The following is a 17254-nucleotide window of genomic DNA, read 5'->3' on the forward strand; positions in this document are numbered from 1 at the left end:
CCCTTGAGTCCAGTTTAAAATAAAAAATTCGGTGAGTGACAAGGGAAGATCTATGATACAGGAAAGATATGGTATGGAAATAATTTTGACCAATCAAAGCCCAACCATGAATTTTGACCAATCCACTTACAGGTTTATGATTCCAGTTGATTGGTCAAATATTTTTCTGATATCATATCTTTTTCATATGATAGTCGAATCTTTTATATCACATCTTTCCTATATCATACATTTTCCCTTTTCTATAAAACCAAATATAGCCTTAAAGCTCATGGTTTCATCCATAGCAACGGCAACGCTATTAAGTTGCAAGAGAATTTTTAGTCTTATAAATTTGGAAAAATCTATAATGTCGGAAAAACATGATACCAGAAAGGGTATGACCAATCACAAGCCCTCATGAATTTTGGTGAAAATCCAACTGATTGGTTCCTACTTTTTATGATTCTAGTTGATTGATTGTTAGATTTTCCAATATCATATCTTTCTGGCATCATAGTCGAACTCGACAAATGAGGGAGCAACTAATCCACAAATACATTTAATTTGGTTTTATAGAAAATGTTGAAGTATTTATTGAGGAAATTTGTGTTTCTCTTATTTTCTATGCAACTAGAGAGGCACTCATCTTGTCCGACAGTCCCAAAGGTGAGGTCTTTACATGCAGTCTGCTTCATAAAATCAGGTTTAGTAACTCTTGTAGATACATTTAATTTTTTGTCAAGGTTCAAACTATCAATATTGTGTGGGTTCAAAGTATCGATATTGTGTATGGTATCATCAAAGATTAGAAATGGATACGTATTGCGATATGCCTTGAATACACAAAGATCAGTGAAAAGACGTGAATACAATGGAATATATTAATGAAATCCCATGTATCCATAAATACATGAATAAAAGCAAATCTTAGGTTGAAAAAAGTATGAATAAGGTATAAATACATAAGAAATGTATTACAATCATGGATCAAAGTATTGACATCCATCTTATCATATCATACAACACATTTTGGTTTTGTCACTGGAATGCTAAATAATGGTTGTTAGAGCTTTTTAATAGATTTAAGAATAAAAAAATTGAGAATTGATTTCAAAATCTCTAGATATGTGAAAATTTGCATATCCAAAAGTATTGATACTTTGAACTGTGATTACAATCAATAAATATGTATAAAATAACTTTACTAAAAAACACCAGCCAATCTATTATATAATTAAACTAAAGATGTATTAGATCCACCAAAATATATGATACCCCAAAACCAAAGTATCCAAGACACAAATAAAATGCTATTATATTTTAATTACTTAATAAATTTTTTATTTTTATTATCTTTTAATTTTGTAAGGTAGCTAAAAATTAAGTCAGTGAGTTCAACTTTTTGAAAATTACTAATGTAAATTAAGTCAATTTTCTAAATAATATTTTTTCTATAAATAATCAATATGTTGTTAATTACTCATTTATTGTAAATTAAATTATTAAATAATAATTTACAAAAATATATAATCTTAATTTAAAACATCAAATCCATTAAAATTTTTTAGGGTAAAAGACTTAAAACTTCCCTTAGTTTCTTTTAAATACTAAAACCTCCCCTGACTTTTTCAATTGGACTGAGACATCCCTTCTTTGATAAAATAACTGTTGTCTAATGGAGTTACAAAGTCTTATATATCCATATGGGCTAATTAAATATTCGATCTATTAGATGGATTTCTAATCAAATCATAGACCCATCTAATTGTCTTCAACTTTCAAACAGTAAAAACCTTGGCCACTCTTCACGTCGCCTCCGGCCGTCTGCAACTAATTGTTAAGGAAAAAGGTCCAGTTATAGAGAGAGAGAGAGAGAGGCAAAAAATACAAGGTCATTTTGCAGAAGAATCTACTGACTACTGGTTTTGTTTCTAATGTGCCTATTAGGGCAGATTCTTCCAGTTGCAGAGATGATGGATTCAGACGAATAAAAGAAGAACCAATACTTTTAGAAAATTCTGAGTAGAATGAAGGAACCACAACTTGCCTTCGTTAGAGTCTTCCACCATTTGCAGTGGTTCTTTTCGTTCCCTTCCCTAGATTGTTCCGCATTAGAACCAAGGGAATTATCGTCAGTGCCATAACAGTTGCTGGAGGATCCAAAATGATTTCTTTCAACATTATTTATTGTTTTTTGTAGAGTACAGCATCCAAAGACGGTGTGGGAGATTTTCCTACAATAACACCTACTTCTAGGGATATAATCTTAAAACGAGATATGAAATTTGGGATTCAATATTTGTATATTTCCATTTGTTTTCTTTGGAGGTTTTCTTCTCTCATTTGTTCATCGTCTTAGGCACTTACTTTTTCTTTTGTTTTGTTTTCCTTTTTCCACAGGAGAAGCATTAGAGATCGTTTAATATTTCTAAAAACCTTCCATTCAGTGATCGAAATTGCAGGTGATATTAAAAGCACAAAACATTTTGAGTTCTTCAACTGCACTTTGTTTTGTCTCGCTGCTGATCTGAGTGTTTCCATACTGTTTCTTTTTATTTTTCCATTAGAGATGCAAATCGAAAATGAGAGATCTATAAGTGATAACATAGTAACGTGCATGGCACATGCACCCAAGACTCCTACTTCATCCCATAAACTTTTCTTCCTTCTTATCCTGTAAATACCTTTCCTACTGTACTTCTCCTTCTTGTAGATAATCCCTATCCTATACACTTGTAAATTATCTTTGTAAAGGATAAACCTATCCTAGTAAGATAAGGGTTATCCTAATTAGGATTGCATCTGACCTATCCTATTTCAGATAGAACTTCTTGTACTCTATATAAATCATCAAAGAAAGGAGAATAAATATTTGACCATTATTATCAATTGTCTCTCTCTTATTACTCTCATATGGTATCAGAGCCATAGACAGTTCCTTTCTTTTCTTATTTTCGAGTAGTTTCTTCTTCAAGTTTTTCGTCATGTCTTCCAGCATGTCTACTAGTTCGATCAATCAAATAACCTTCGGAGTATCGGGGAATCACATTCCTCAATTGATTTCAGTTCGGTTGGATGGTTCCAACTATATTGTCTGGCGTTTTTAGGTTGAGAATGCCCTTTTGAGCTATGAGCTCCTCGGATATGTCGATGGGACAAACCCTTTTCCATCTCGCTCGTTGATTGAACCTTATACACAATGGGTTAGACATGATCATTATATTTTCAGTTGGCTGTTGTCTTCTCTGACAGAAACAACATTAGCGCAGGTCGTGGGAAGCAAAACCAACAAGGATGTTTGGGAAACGCTTGAGAGTCTTTATTCTCTTTGAGGAATAGCTAGTGCAGTTGGTCTCAGAAATGAACTCAGAGCTCTACGCAAGAAATCTTGCCATGTTAGACTATCTGCAAATACTCAAGGTACTTGGTGACAAACTAGCTACATTTGGTGAGCCCCTAACAAATTTGTAGTTAATTCATCATGCCCTCAATGGTCTCGGTCCAGACTATGATGCCTTCTCTATAACAATCATTACCCGAACAGATGAATTATCATTTGCTAGCTTGCAAGGTATGCTTCTCACTCATGAAAATCGTTTACTTCATTCCGTAATTGTGTCTACACAGGCTAGCTCTCCTTCTGCGAATCTTGCCTCTAAGGGAAAGGATTCCAAGAAATATAATAAATTTGATTCCTCACAAACGGGTAATGGTTCTACTAAGCCCTCCAAATATAGCAATAATCCTTGTCAAAATTGTGGAGGACGAAATCACTCTGCCAGGTATTGTTGGAAACTTATTGCACACATTGAGAGTTTAAAGAACCCTAAACGACCACAACCCCTGGCGTTTACGACTACATCAGGATGTGACAAGTAGAACACAGATGTTTGGTTCCTTGATTCTTGTGCAACACATAACCTCACTTCAGATCTGAATAAATTGCAAATACACTCTAATTATGATGGATCTGATCGTGTATCTATTGACAATGGTTTAGGTTTTCCGATTGCTCATTCTGGCTCTTCTACTGTTTCTGCTTTATCTTCCCGATCACTGATTATGAATAATATTCTACATGTTTCTCAGATCTCCTTCAATCTATTATCTGTGGCTCGATTTTCCATTGATAATGATGTCTACTTTGAATTTCACCCTCATGATTTTTTTGTGAAGGATCGATGCACCGGGATGATACTTCTTCAAGGGCCGAATAGGAATGGTTTTTATCAACTTTATCTCCCACTCAAGATATCAGCTTCGTCCCCTTTTGCATTTGTAGGTACTCGTGCCAGCTCTACAATTTGGCCCCATCGATTGGGTCACTCTGCTCTTAGAGTGACTCAACAACTTATTTCTTCTCAGCACTTACCAATAGTACCTAGTAGTGATTTAACTTTTTGTTCAGCTTGCACTATGGTCAAAAGTCATGTACTTCCCTTTTCCAGAAATCATGCCATTAGTAATTCTCCCTTAGAATTAATTCATTGTGATTTATGGGGACCCTCTCTAGTGACATCTACTTCTATCTATCATTACTATATTCTATTTGGTGATGATTTTAGTCATTATAGTTGGATTTTTCCTCTTACTTGCAAATCTGAGGCATTTAATGTGTTCTTAAAATTCAAAGCCAATGTTGAATTGTTGTTTGACACTAAAATTAAATATTTTCAAAGTGATGGTGGCTCTGAATTTAAGACCTTTGAGAACTATTTTCATCATGTGGGTATCTCTCGTCGTATATCATGTCCGCACACATAGGCACATAATGGGTGAACTGAATGCAAACATCGCCATATTGTTGAAACTGGTCTTGCTCTTATGACTTATGCCGGGATTCCTAAAAAATATTGGTTTGAGTCCTCCACTATAGTTTATCTTATTAATCAGCTTCCTATTTCGGTTCTTGGATCGTGTTCTCCCTTTGAAAAATTATTTGGTCGTCCTCCGGACTACCTCGAACTCCGTGCCTTTGGATGTGAGGGCTTTCCACATGTTTGACCGTAGCTCAAGTTACAGCCTCACTCTCTTTCATATGTATTTCTTGGGTATTATAATTCTCACAAAAGATATGTTTGCCTGTATCAATCTACGAGACGGATTTTTATCTTTCGGGATGTCATTTTTAATGAGGATTCATTTCCCTTCCTTATTGCGACTACTGCTACATCTTTTCCATCATCGACTTTACTACCTCTAGTTGGCGCTCCTCCCCTTGTTGCTGCTTCTGACACTACATTGCCAGGTGAGGTTTCATCTTCTTCATCTACACCTCAGGATGTTATGTTCATTTTAACTGCGGTATCTACTGATTCTACCCTTCCGCCTACCTCTTCCTTGCACCCCATGACCACTCGGGCTAGACATGGTATATTCAAGCCAAATCCGAGGTATGCCCTTCTTGCTATTCCTCTTCCGGAATCCAAACCTACTTGTTATTCCCAAGCTCACAAGGATCCTCACTGGGTCCTTGCTATGACTAATGAATATAGGGCTTTAATTCAAAATAACACTTGGACTCTTGTCCCGACACCCCTTGATAAAAATATTATTGGCAACAAATGGGTTTTTAAAATCAAACGTAAGCCTGATGGTTCGATTGAACGTTTCAAAGCCCGCCTCATTGCCAAGGGCTACTCTCAGGAAGCTTGTCTCGATTATGATGAGACATTCAGCCTTGTGGTCAAACCGGCTACGATTCGCATAATATTATCTCTTGCAGTTTCCTTTAACTGAGATGTTCGCCAATTGGATATTAGCAATGCCTTCTTACATGGCCACATTTTAGAGGAGATATATATGAAGCAACCGGTTAGGTTTGTTTATCCCAGATTCCCAACACATGTTTTCCGCCTCCATCGATCTCTCTATGGTTTAAAATAGGCACCTTGTGCATGGTTTACATGGCTGCGTGATTTTCTTCTTTCTCTAGGGTTTCTTGAACCTCAAGAAGATGCTTCTCTATGTATTTCTCATTCTGGATATAATATTATTTTAGTTCTTGTTTATGTTGATGACATCATCATTACAAGATCTTCCTCATTTGCCACTAACACTCTCATTCAGCATCTTGCCTCTCAGTTTTCTCTTTGAGATTTGGGCTCTGCACATTATTTTCTTGGTGTTGAACTTCACAGGTCGTCCACTGGTTTTCAACTCTCTCAACATAAGTATATTGATGATCTTCTACATCGAGCACAACTTCACGATGCCAAACCCCTCTCCACTCCCATGTTTGCCTCAATTTGGCTCACCAAATCAAATGGGGAACCTCTCACTGATCTAACCTTTTTTTGCAGTATTGTTGGTGCTCTCTAGTACAGAAGTATTACACGTGTAGAAATCGCCTTTGCTGTGAATAAGGTTTGTCAGTTCATGCAAACCCCTACTACTATTCACTGGGCTACTGCAAAGAGGATTCTTTGATACCTCAAAGGGATAATTACGTATGGTTTGCTTCTTTGACCATGCCGTACATTCTCTCTTGTTGCTTACTCTGATGCTAATTGGGGTAGTTGTCTCATAGATGGTCGCTCTCAGAGTGGTTATTGTGTGTTTCTTGGCTCTAATTTAATTTCTTGAAGCTCCAAAAAGCAACCCATGGTGGCTCGCTCCAGTACTGAGTCAGAATACGTAGCTTAGCCTCTACGGTTGCTAAGGTTTTGTGGCTTCATATGCTCCTCCAAGAACTGGGTATCTCTGTCTCTGTGACTCCTTTGATATGGTGTGACAACATGGGCGCTAAATTTCTTGCTAATAATCCTGCACTTCATTCTTGTTCTAAACACATCGAGTTGGATATTCACTTCATACGGGAAAAAGTTGCAGCAAAGCTTCTTGATGTTCGGTACATACCCTCGGCTGATCAAATCGCAAACATCCTTACCAAGCCTCTCGGTCTTCCGCAATTCAAGGTTCTTCGTCACAAGCTCACCATTTCTCCCCTGGCTGCGCTTGAGGGGGGTGTAAGCGATAACATACTAATGTGCATGGCACATGCATGTATCCGGTGCATGACACATGCACCCAAGACTCCTACTTCATCCCGTAAACTCTTCTTCCCTCTTATCCTGTAAATACCTTTCCTACTATACTTTTCCTTCTTGTAAATAATTCCTATCTTATACACTTGTAATTTATCTTTGTAAAGGATAAACCTATCCTAGTAAGATAAGGATTATCCTAATTAGGATTGCATCTAACCTATCCTATTTCAGGTAGAACTTCTTGTACTCTATATAGATCATCAAAGAAAGGAGAATAGATATTCGACCATTATTATCAATTGTCTCTCTTTTGTTACTCTCATAAGATCCATTTTCTTCTTCGACCACGGTGTAAACTCCCAATGCAAGGAATGTTGGGGCAACTTTGGGTTTTAAAAAATTTCACTCGTGTAGAGATATTAAGGGCAAACAAATCTTGACAGATGGTAGACATCATTATATAGGGGAGGTGTTGGTCCAATTTAGCAATTAAATAACTAAGGCTGTGTTTATTTACAAAAAAGGGGGAAATTCCTGATAGGTACCCTGTACTTTTGGTCAAGTGTTAGTTTAGTACCCGAATTTTAAAACGTGACAATCTAGTACCCGAACTTTCATTTTGCGACAATCTAATACCTACTACTAATGGACTGCCAATTATGTATATCACGTGACTTCATGTGGGATTTAAGACTTTTAAAAATGTCAAAATTACCCTTGGACATTGTTCATTATCTTCTTTCTCAAGAAAATAAAAGAAAGGCAAACAATTGCTTCAATCTCTAGCAAACCTCCAAGCACCGGACAACAATCATTTTCCACTAGGTTCTCTAATTCAACGTGCACCAACCCGCCAAGAACATCCAAGCACAACCCTAGTTTCACCGCGTTGATCGGTCATGTTGGACTCATTGAAGGTGGAAGATTTGTCCCTGAAAGTCCACTTCCACCTCCAAAAGGTGGTGTAAGACCACCACCACTGCTACCTCCTAAAGGAGGGTTAGGGTTACCCAGTGTAAGGCGGGTATGTGGATTACGGAAACACCCATCTGCAATACATCAGTGGAGATTAATACATTGAATAGAAGAAAGAAAATAATACACCCAAGTGTCCTTTCGAAAGCTTGAGCCCATAGCTCTGTTTTATTCTCTCTGTTCTAAATGCCGATCGAGAGCATAACAGAATATTGGAAAACAAAAGGCTAAAATAAAAAGTAACCTCAACATTGTTTTGTCTTCTCTGCAACTGCTATATCTCTCTTCTCCACCACCTAATCTGCTTTCCCAATAACACCCTCCACCATTTTCATTTCTCTTAAGAAGGATATCCATTTGCTTCATTTAAACTAGAGCTTCGTTTCTGTGACAAAGCAATCTCTGAAAAACCGTCAAGTGCCTTGACCGAAGACCCCAACTGATCTCCTTCTTTTTTCACTACAACTCTTATCTTTCTTGCAGCTCCACTCGCCTTCATCTTCATCTCCTTCCCTTTCTCTCCCTCACCCATAACCAACTTAATTACTCTCTCCACCTCCCCATTCATGACCCTACTGTCCGTTCCCCTTGCCAATTCCACACGCTCAGCAACCCATTTATTAAGGGCTCTCTGTTCAACCCAATGTTTCAAGGGTTTAATAGCATTATGGGTAAATCTTCTCTTGTTTCGTGGCCATATGATACCATTCTTAGCATTGGGTAGGCCAATTGAGCAATGAACAGGCTACGCCATCACCATCGCCACCACTCCCATCAACGCTGTTTACCTTCGATCGACCATCTCCTCCTCCTCCACCACCATTCGTGTTGCCGAACTGCCCTTTTGCAACACCGACCATGGTCTACCACCCAACATCGAAAACACAGAAGCCTTGCCAAACCATCACATGATAACCCTCTTCCGTGCCTCACAAACCCTTGAGCCTTCCTTCCACAACCTTGTCTCCACCATCACCCAGCAAGACGACCAGCCTCCACTGTGCATCATCGCCGACGTCTTCCTTGGATGGTCAGTTAACGTTGCCAAGCGCGTCGGATCATTCCATGTCATTTTTACCACTTGTGGAGACTACGACACGACCGCATACTTCACCTAAAACTGAAATCCGCCATTTCCATCGCTCCGATGAATTCACCATACCGGGCTTCCCTAAAGCATGCCATTTCCATCGCTCATAGCTTCATCTAAAACTGAAATCCGCCGATGGTACTGACCCCTGTTCTATTGTTTACCAGAGAGAGCTATGACTCTCTTTGGGTTCAAATGGCTTCTTGTGTAACATAGCTGAGATGGAGCCATTTGGGTTGAAAATATTGAGAAAATTCCAGTGCAGTGCAGTATCCCGAAGAGGTAATGGTGAGTGAGAAGAAGCAAGCAGAAGTGCTTGAAAAGGTTTCTCCGTCGAAGAGAAGAGGCGAGACGATGAATAGCGGCACCTTCAGTCTGGTTTTACTGGATGGTTGATAAAGAAAATTAGATGACACTTGAAGAGCATTTTTGTCTTTTTGCATGCTACTTAACGGCTGATTAACACCGTGTACTAAATCGTCGCAAAATGAAAGTTCGGGTACTAGATTGTCACTCAGCCTAAAGTACAGGGTACCTATGGGGAATTCCCCCCTCCGTAAAATACTACTCCTCACTATATACGAAAGAAAATGGAGGCTACCCGAAGGTAATTTCTTTGGGAGGAATAAGGTAGAAAGCAAATTGCTGTCGTCCTCCACTTTATATGGAAGTATGGTGCAAAATTTGCATCAGTTTTTTAGTCTCAGGTTGGAAGGAATACAAATAAAAATATGTAAAGTGCAAAACCTTGTATTTTGTATGTATTTGCATTATACAATATTTGTATTTGTACTCTTTCTAAATTCAGCCTTGTTGGGGGCATGGCTGAGCTGGCCTAGAGGCCCACGACCACCTGTCACAGCTCGGCCACGTCAGCATAGTCCGGCCGAGCTTCGGTATTACCGTAATCCCGCCGACTACGTCAGTTACATGCCACACGGATAAGCTCGCCTAGCGGATAAGGATGGGAAGACAATTCCGTCGAGGAGTAGCACTCTACCCCCTGTACTCTATCCTAATTTCCTTAGAACCCTACTCCAAAACCAGGATGCGGACCCTCCGATTATAAAATGGTACTCCATGCTCGAGGTAAGGGACTCCCAATTTTTGACACCCATACAACTACTTAGCTCAGACCAACACCCTTATATCTCGGCCCGACCATCCACCACCTCCTACTGACTTGAGCATCAGAGTACTTACCCGGGGATAACTCCTCGGGCCTCTGAATCCTTCATTGATCACAGGTCTTGAAGCGCGGCCTCGTCCTTGAAGCTAGGCCCCGCCCTACCAGCAAGGACTATCTGGTTGCCCTCCTAAGTTCGTGCACCACCTCGGATTGAGCAGCATCAGATTGGCGCCGTCTGTGGGAACTTACAAAAAGCTCTCCCAAAAAATTCCTCGCAACACAGCTTTAAAGCCGATTAAGATGCATAAGAACTAGTCTGAACGATCAGTAGGTTGTTCCCCGGCTCAGGAGAACCGACACCGTGACTCCTCGCATCAAGAAGCCCCACAACCTTCGGCCGCAGTAGATCCAACACAATTCTGAGCCATGCAAGAGAAGGTCAATAAGATCTTCGAGTTCATGCAGACATTAGGGTCTGTTGTGCCACACAACTGGGTCGTCCCCTCTCATGCCCTGACACGCACGAAGGACGGTCCTCGAACCGAGGACCCCAAAGCACGTCGGTCAGATATAAGGGGAGAGTGGTCTGAGCGTATGAGGCAGGACACGACCCGAAGGCCCGCCTCTATTGCCCGCTCCTGTGGACAGGACCACCATAGCCAGACACGCCAGTCAACGCCCATCCCCGCCAAAGAAAGGCTTGGCAAAAGGACACTGCCCTTCGTGGTCTCTGTCGCCGAGTCAAGTTCGGTCATCACCCCACACGACCCAAGAGGGAGGCCATACACATTGCGGCCCCAGACAACAGAGATTCCAAGATCAAAGAGCTCCGACAACGTTCGGAAGAGTTAGAACGCACTCAAACCCACAAGAGCGTAACTCTCACCGTAGACCAACCTGTGCAGGCCACCGCACATATCACCAAGGAGCCGCCCTTCATCTAAGACATCGTAGACGAGATACCCCCTACTGGATGGCAAGCCCCCCAATTCGACAAGTACGATGGGAACTCCGATCCTTTCGACCATGTCGCGGCACTCAAAGCCCAGATGGTGCTACACAGCGTGTCGGAGGGACTAATGTGCAAAGTCCTTGTGACCACGTTGCAAGGCCCAACCTTGGTGTGGTACTCCTCTCTGCCGCTGAGATCCATAACATCATGGGCCTAGTTGGAGACCTAGTTCCTAGCACACAGTTCACCGCTAGTCAGAAGCATTGGAAAACTTCGACCAGGCTCATGCAGGTTCGACAAAAGAAGGCGAAGTCCCTTAGAGATTACCTGGCAAGGTTCAACAAAGAAGCACTCCAAGTCTAGGACTTGAACCAATCAATTGCGGTGATGGCCATACAACACAGACTCCGCTCTTCCCCATCCAACTTCTCAATCTCTAAAAATCCTCCTCAGACGTTGGCCACGCTAATGAGCCAAGCACAGAAGTATATCAACACTAAAGAGGCTTAGGCGCAGCTCAGAGACGAGGATGAGAAGCCTGATAAAAAGAGGAGAGAGATCGACGAGCAAAAGTCTGAGAGGTCGGACAAAGATCACAAGAGACAGGATCACCAGACTGACCATAGACCTCGGACCCCCCCCCCCCCGGCTGACCTATTAGAATTTCCCGCCGCTTAATATTTCGCGGTCTGAAATTCTTATGCAAATCCGCAACCGCAACTACGTCAGGTGGCCCGAGAAGATGAAGACGCAAAGTAACAAGAGGAACCGAGACAAATATTGCGAGTTCCACAAGGACCACAGCCACAACGCGGAGAATTGTTTCGACCTGTGCAACTATATTGAAGATCTGATTAGGCGTGGTTATCTCAACGGCTTCATAGACAGAAGGGAGAAGCAAACCCAAGAGGAATGAAGAGTGGATAAAGCTCCAAAACCGCCACCCCGAGGCCCCCCAGCCGGCGTCATCCACGTTATAGGGGTCACCGCCGAAGGGGAAAGCAGCTCGGGTCGAAAAAGATATGCTCAACTGTACGAGATCAACGACTGAGGTCACAGGAGGAGGCACGACACATCTATCACCTTCACTGACGACGACCTTCGAGGGGTCCAGACACTGCACGACGATGCCTTGGTCATTACAACCGAAGTGGCCAACTTCGAGTTGCGACGGATCCTAGTCGACACAGGAAGCTCTACCGACGTATTGTTTGAAGATGCATTCGAAAAGCTCAGCATTGACAGAGAGCGACTTACACTAGTTAGCACTCCCTTGATGGGATTTTCGAGAGAGTCCCTCTAGCCCACGGGGAGGATAACTCTTCCCCTCTTGATCAGAGATGGCGATGTCACTGCGATGGCCATGGTAGACTTCATTGTGGTACGTTGCCTCTCCTCTTACAACGTGATCCTCGGCAAACTGACCCTCAACGCCCTGCAGGCCGTAGTTTCAACATACCACATTGCCATGAAATTTCCAACCAAGTATGGCATAGGGGTGGCACGTGGAGACCAGAAAACAACGCAACATTGTTATCAGCTATCCCGTCGAGGACCATGTCTAACGACCGAGACGTTTATGGTGGAAGCATATGACCTACGTGACGAGATAAAGGCGCAACGCGACCAACCCGTGGAAGACCTCATTCAGGTCCCCCTATTTGAAGATGATCCCAAAAAGACAGTCCAAGTCGGCTCTCTGCTAGGCGACCACCTCCAAGAGGAAATTGTGCGAATACTGAGGAATAATGCTGATATATTTGCTTGGTTAGTAAAGGACATGTCTGGGATCGACCCCGAAGTTATCACACATCGGCTTAACGTCGACCCCCATTCCGACATGTGAAGCAGAAGAAGAGAAACTTCGCCACAGAGCGGTGGCAAGTAATCGCCGATGAAGTGCAGAAGCTGCTCGACACTGGCTTCATTCGGGAAGTCAAATATCCTGATTGGCTGGCCAACGTAGTGATGGTGAAGAAGGCCAACGGAAAGTGGAGAATCTGCATCGACTTCACCGACTTGAATAAGGCCTCTCCCAAAGACAAATTTCCCCTGTCGAGGATTGACCAGTTCGTCGACGCAACAACAGGACATGAGCTCTTAAGCTTCATGGACGCCTTATCAGGCTACAACTAAATTTGGATGGACCCGGATGACTAGGAGCAAACAACCTTTTTCGCTGACCGCAGCCTGTATTGCTACAAGGTAATGCCCTTTGGCCTCAAAAACGCCAGCGCCACTTATCAGTAGCTGGTGAATGAGGTATTCAAAGAACAACTTGGTAGGAACGTGGAGGCATATGTTGATGACATACTTGTAAAGAGCAAAAAGGTTGAACATCACCTATCTGACCTCCGCGAAGTCTTTGGCACACTCAGAAAGTACAAGATGAGGTTAAACCCAACCAAGTGAGCCTTCGGGGTTGGCTCCTGCATGTTTCTGAGGTTCATGGTAACACAGAGAAGTGCAACGACTCATTGGGAGAATAGCAGCCCTTGGCAGATTTATGTCCAAATCCGCGGACCGGTGCCTCCTTTTTTTTCAAAGCCCTCAAGCGGCCAAAGGACTTCCACTAGACAGAAGAGTGTGAGTAGTCTTTCTAGGAACTGAAGCAATACCTGAGCTCACCGCCCCTCCTGACCAAGCCGAGCTATTGCTCTACCTCTCGGTCGGATATGAAGTTGTCAGTTCAGTACTGGTCAAAGAAGAGGACCGGGTACAGAGGCTGATCTACTACACCAGTAAGGTCCTCAGCGGCGTAGAGACCCGATACTCCAATCTTGAAAAGTTGGCTCTGGCCCTCGTCACCGCATCTAGAAAACTCAGACCCTACTTCCAGTCCCATAGCATTCGAGTACTCGCCAACTAGCCCCTTATGCAGGTGCTACAAAGACCAGAATTATCAAGCCACCTAGTCAAGTGGAGTATGGAGCTAAGTGAATTCAACATCGAGGACGCACCTCGACAAGCAATCAAAGCCTAGACCTTGGCAAATTTCATCATAGAATGTACATTTACCACTGAAGAGCCAACCCCACTACCCCCAGTATGGACTCTCCATGTAGATGGCTAGTCAAACCATCAGGGTAGCGGTGCCGGCCTTATCCTCCTCGGCCCGGACGATGCAGTGTTGGAACACGCCCTCAGGTTTGAATTCAAAGTATCCAACAATGAGGCCGAATATGAGGCCTTGATTGCTGGGCTCCACTTTGCTTTGGACCTCGAGGCCCGACGAATCGAGGCCTTTAGTGACTCATAGCTCGTGGTCAACCAAATCCACAACCAGTTTGGTTCTCGAACTCCCTCTATGGCGAGCTACCTACAAAAGGTGTAAGAGCTCATTTAGCTGCTCGAGCATTTTGATATCTAGCAGATCCCTCGAGCTGATAACGCCCGAGCCGATGCACTCTCAAAGCTAGCTAGCTCGCCGCAAATTGATCTTGACTTAGCCGTCTGGTTAGATACACTGGCCCAGCCGAGCATCGCACCAACAACCATCCTCATTCTTCTAGTGCAGCATGGCCCATCTTAGATGGACCCCATAATCAAGTATCTTCAAGAAGGCACTTACTCGGAGGATCAAGCAGAAGTGAAAAGGCTCCAACACAGAGAGGCCAAGTATTGCCTAATATAGGGTCAACTCTACCACCGTTCCCACACGCTTCCATACCTGAAGTGTCTCCCCCCAGCCGAAGCAGACTATGTCCTAAGGGAGATACATGAAGGCATTTGCGGAGATCACCCCGGCGCGCGCACAGTAGCCCATAAGGCACTCCGACAGGGCTACTTTTGGCCAATGATGAAGTAGGATGCCGCCCAGTTAGTTCGGAAGTGCGATAGTTGCCAGCATCACTCTAATCTCTATCACCAACTTGCGGCCCCTCTAAAGCCGATCACCAGTCCATGGCCGTTCGCCCAATGGGGAATGGGCATCCTCATTCCCTTCCCCACCGCGGTTGCGTAGAAGAAGTTCATTCTCGTAGCAATGGACTACTTCACGAAGTGGGTAGAAGTCGAAGCTCTGGCACGCATCACCGCCCACAATACCCGAAATTTCCTATGGTAGTGAATTGTTTGCCATTTCGGTATCCCGCACATGCTCATCACATACAACGAAACACAGTTCACCGACAAGAAGTTCGGAGCCCTCTGTTACAACCTGAGGATCGATCACGTGACTACCGTAGTACACTGACCTCAGAGCAATGGACAGACCAAGGTAACCAACCGCATCCTACTACACGGCCTAAAAACACGCCTAGATCAAGGCAAGGGAAGGTGGGTTGAGGAGCTGCCGAGCATTCTCTGTGCCTATAGGACGACCCCGCGGACTGCCACCGAGGAGATCCCTTTCAGCTTGACCTACAGGGCCGAAGCCATGATCCCCCTGGAGATAGGTTCCCCAACCCTTCGGACCGAGCTATTCAACGAAGGGCACAATGACGAAGATCTAGGTGCGGAGTTGGACCTAGTAGAAGAAGCTCGGGACTGAGCACATGTGAAGATGGTTGCACAACAACAGAGGATGGCATGACATTATGATTCCAAGGTGAGAAGACATATAGAGAATGGCATGACATTACGATTCCAAGGTGAGAGGACTGAGCACAGGTGACTTCGTAATGCGCAGTCATAGTCCCCGCACCAGGAGAAGGAAAGCTTGGACCAAACTGGGAAGGGCCGTATAGAATCACCAGAGTCCTAGGGCTGAGTACTTATAGATTTGAAGACCTCGAAGGCCGACCGATACCGAGGAGTTGGAACTCAGGAATCTCAGGATGTACTACCAGTAGACCTACAAGCAATAAAAGTTTCCTTTTCTTTTAAGCTACATCTCCGACCCCGAGGCGTGCACACACCATACACACCACACATACACATGCTAAGCCGCATTGCCAACCAAGTTGACTCCGCCGATCCCCAAACGGATGAGCCCATCACGCCCTGCTTGGCAGTGTATCACCGACCAAGCTACCCGACTCAACTGACAACAGCTAAGCCTAAACATGGAGGAAGAACGCCCCCACCCACTGAGGCCTGAGGGCGATCGAGGAACTCCACACAACCGTTGGCTTAACGGCTGAGCTAACTGGGAAACGGCTAGCCCTAGAAGGGCCCCAAAGGCTCCCGAGCCCAGAAACTGAGCATCCCATGGCTGAGAGCTCAGGAACTAAAAGATCTCGGACAACCATGCCTCGGTTAGCACAAGACTAGGGACGCCAAGGTAGCCAGCTGGCTATGCCTCGGCCAACTACACCTCGGTCGGCCCAAGACTGGGGACACCGAGGCATGCCTCAGCTAATGAACTAAAATCGTAAAGTACAAAGAGGCCACCCAAGGCACAACCAGCCCCGACCCACACAGTAGCCAAACCGGCCACCCCCCGGCCAACAGAAGAAAATTACACAAGATGTAGAGGCATAGCCCAACCGGCACACACAACAGCCTGACCAAACATGCTTCGACTGAAAAACGAAAGGCACAAGTATAGCAACATATGGTCAGACAAAGAAACACTAATATTCAACTCAAAATCGTTCATTACATCATTTAAGGCTTGGCATACCGAGCCCAAAAAAAAAAGGCAACCGCTCAATCTTTGGCGGCAGAGTCAGCAGCACCATCAATGGCTTCGACCTCAGCATCAGCTCCCTTGACGGATCCTTTCAGAGAATCCGGATCGAAAGCACCCCAACCCTGCGACTCATTGGCCAACTCCGAATGGCGGCGAAGGATCCTTCGTTGGAAGAGATTGAACTCAGCCGCGAAGGAAGCCTCGATGTACTCGTCCGTTTGCAGCTGCATCTCCTCCGACGCCTTGTACTCATTGACAGCCTCTCATCTCAACCTGTTTCGCTCCACCTTAAGCTCGGCAATCTCTTGCTTCAGCTCCCGGACAAGGCTGGCCTGCTCAGCCAGCTACACCTTTAGCTCAACCACCTCCCTCTCCAACATGGTCGATCGCTCCCTAGCAGCCTGAAGCTTGGTTGGGCCTTCTGCCGTAGGTACTTAGAGTGATTCCCACTCGTATGATGACCGGAGGTCTCGAAAACGATCAACCAGTGCGATTGCCGCACAAGCATTTTGTAGACGAACATGATAAGTATACCAAAAAAGAGAGCGAAACACAAGGAATA

This window comes from Nelumbo nucifera, chromosome 2 (genome assembly GCF_055504915.1).
Source record: "Nelumbo nucifera cultivar China Antique chromosome 2, China Antique-T2T, whole genome shotgun sequence".
NCBI lineage: Eukaryota > Viridiplantae > Streptophyta > Magnoliopsida > Proteales > Nelumbonaceae > Nelumbo > Nelumbo nucifera.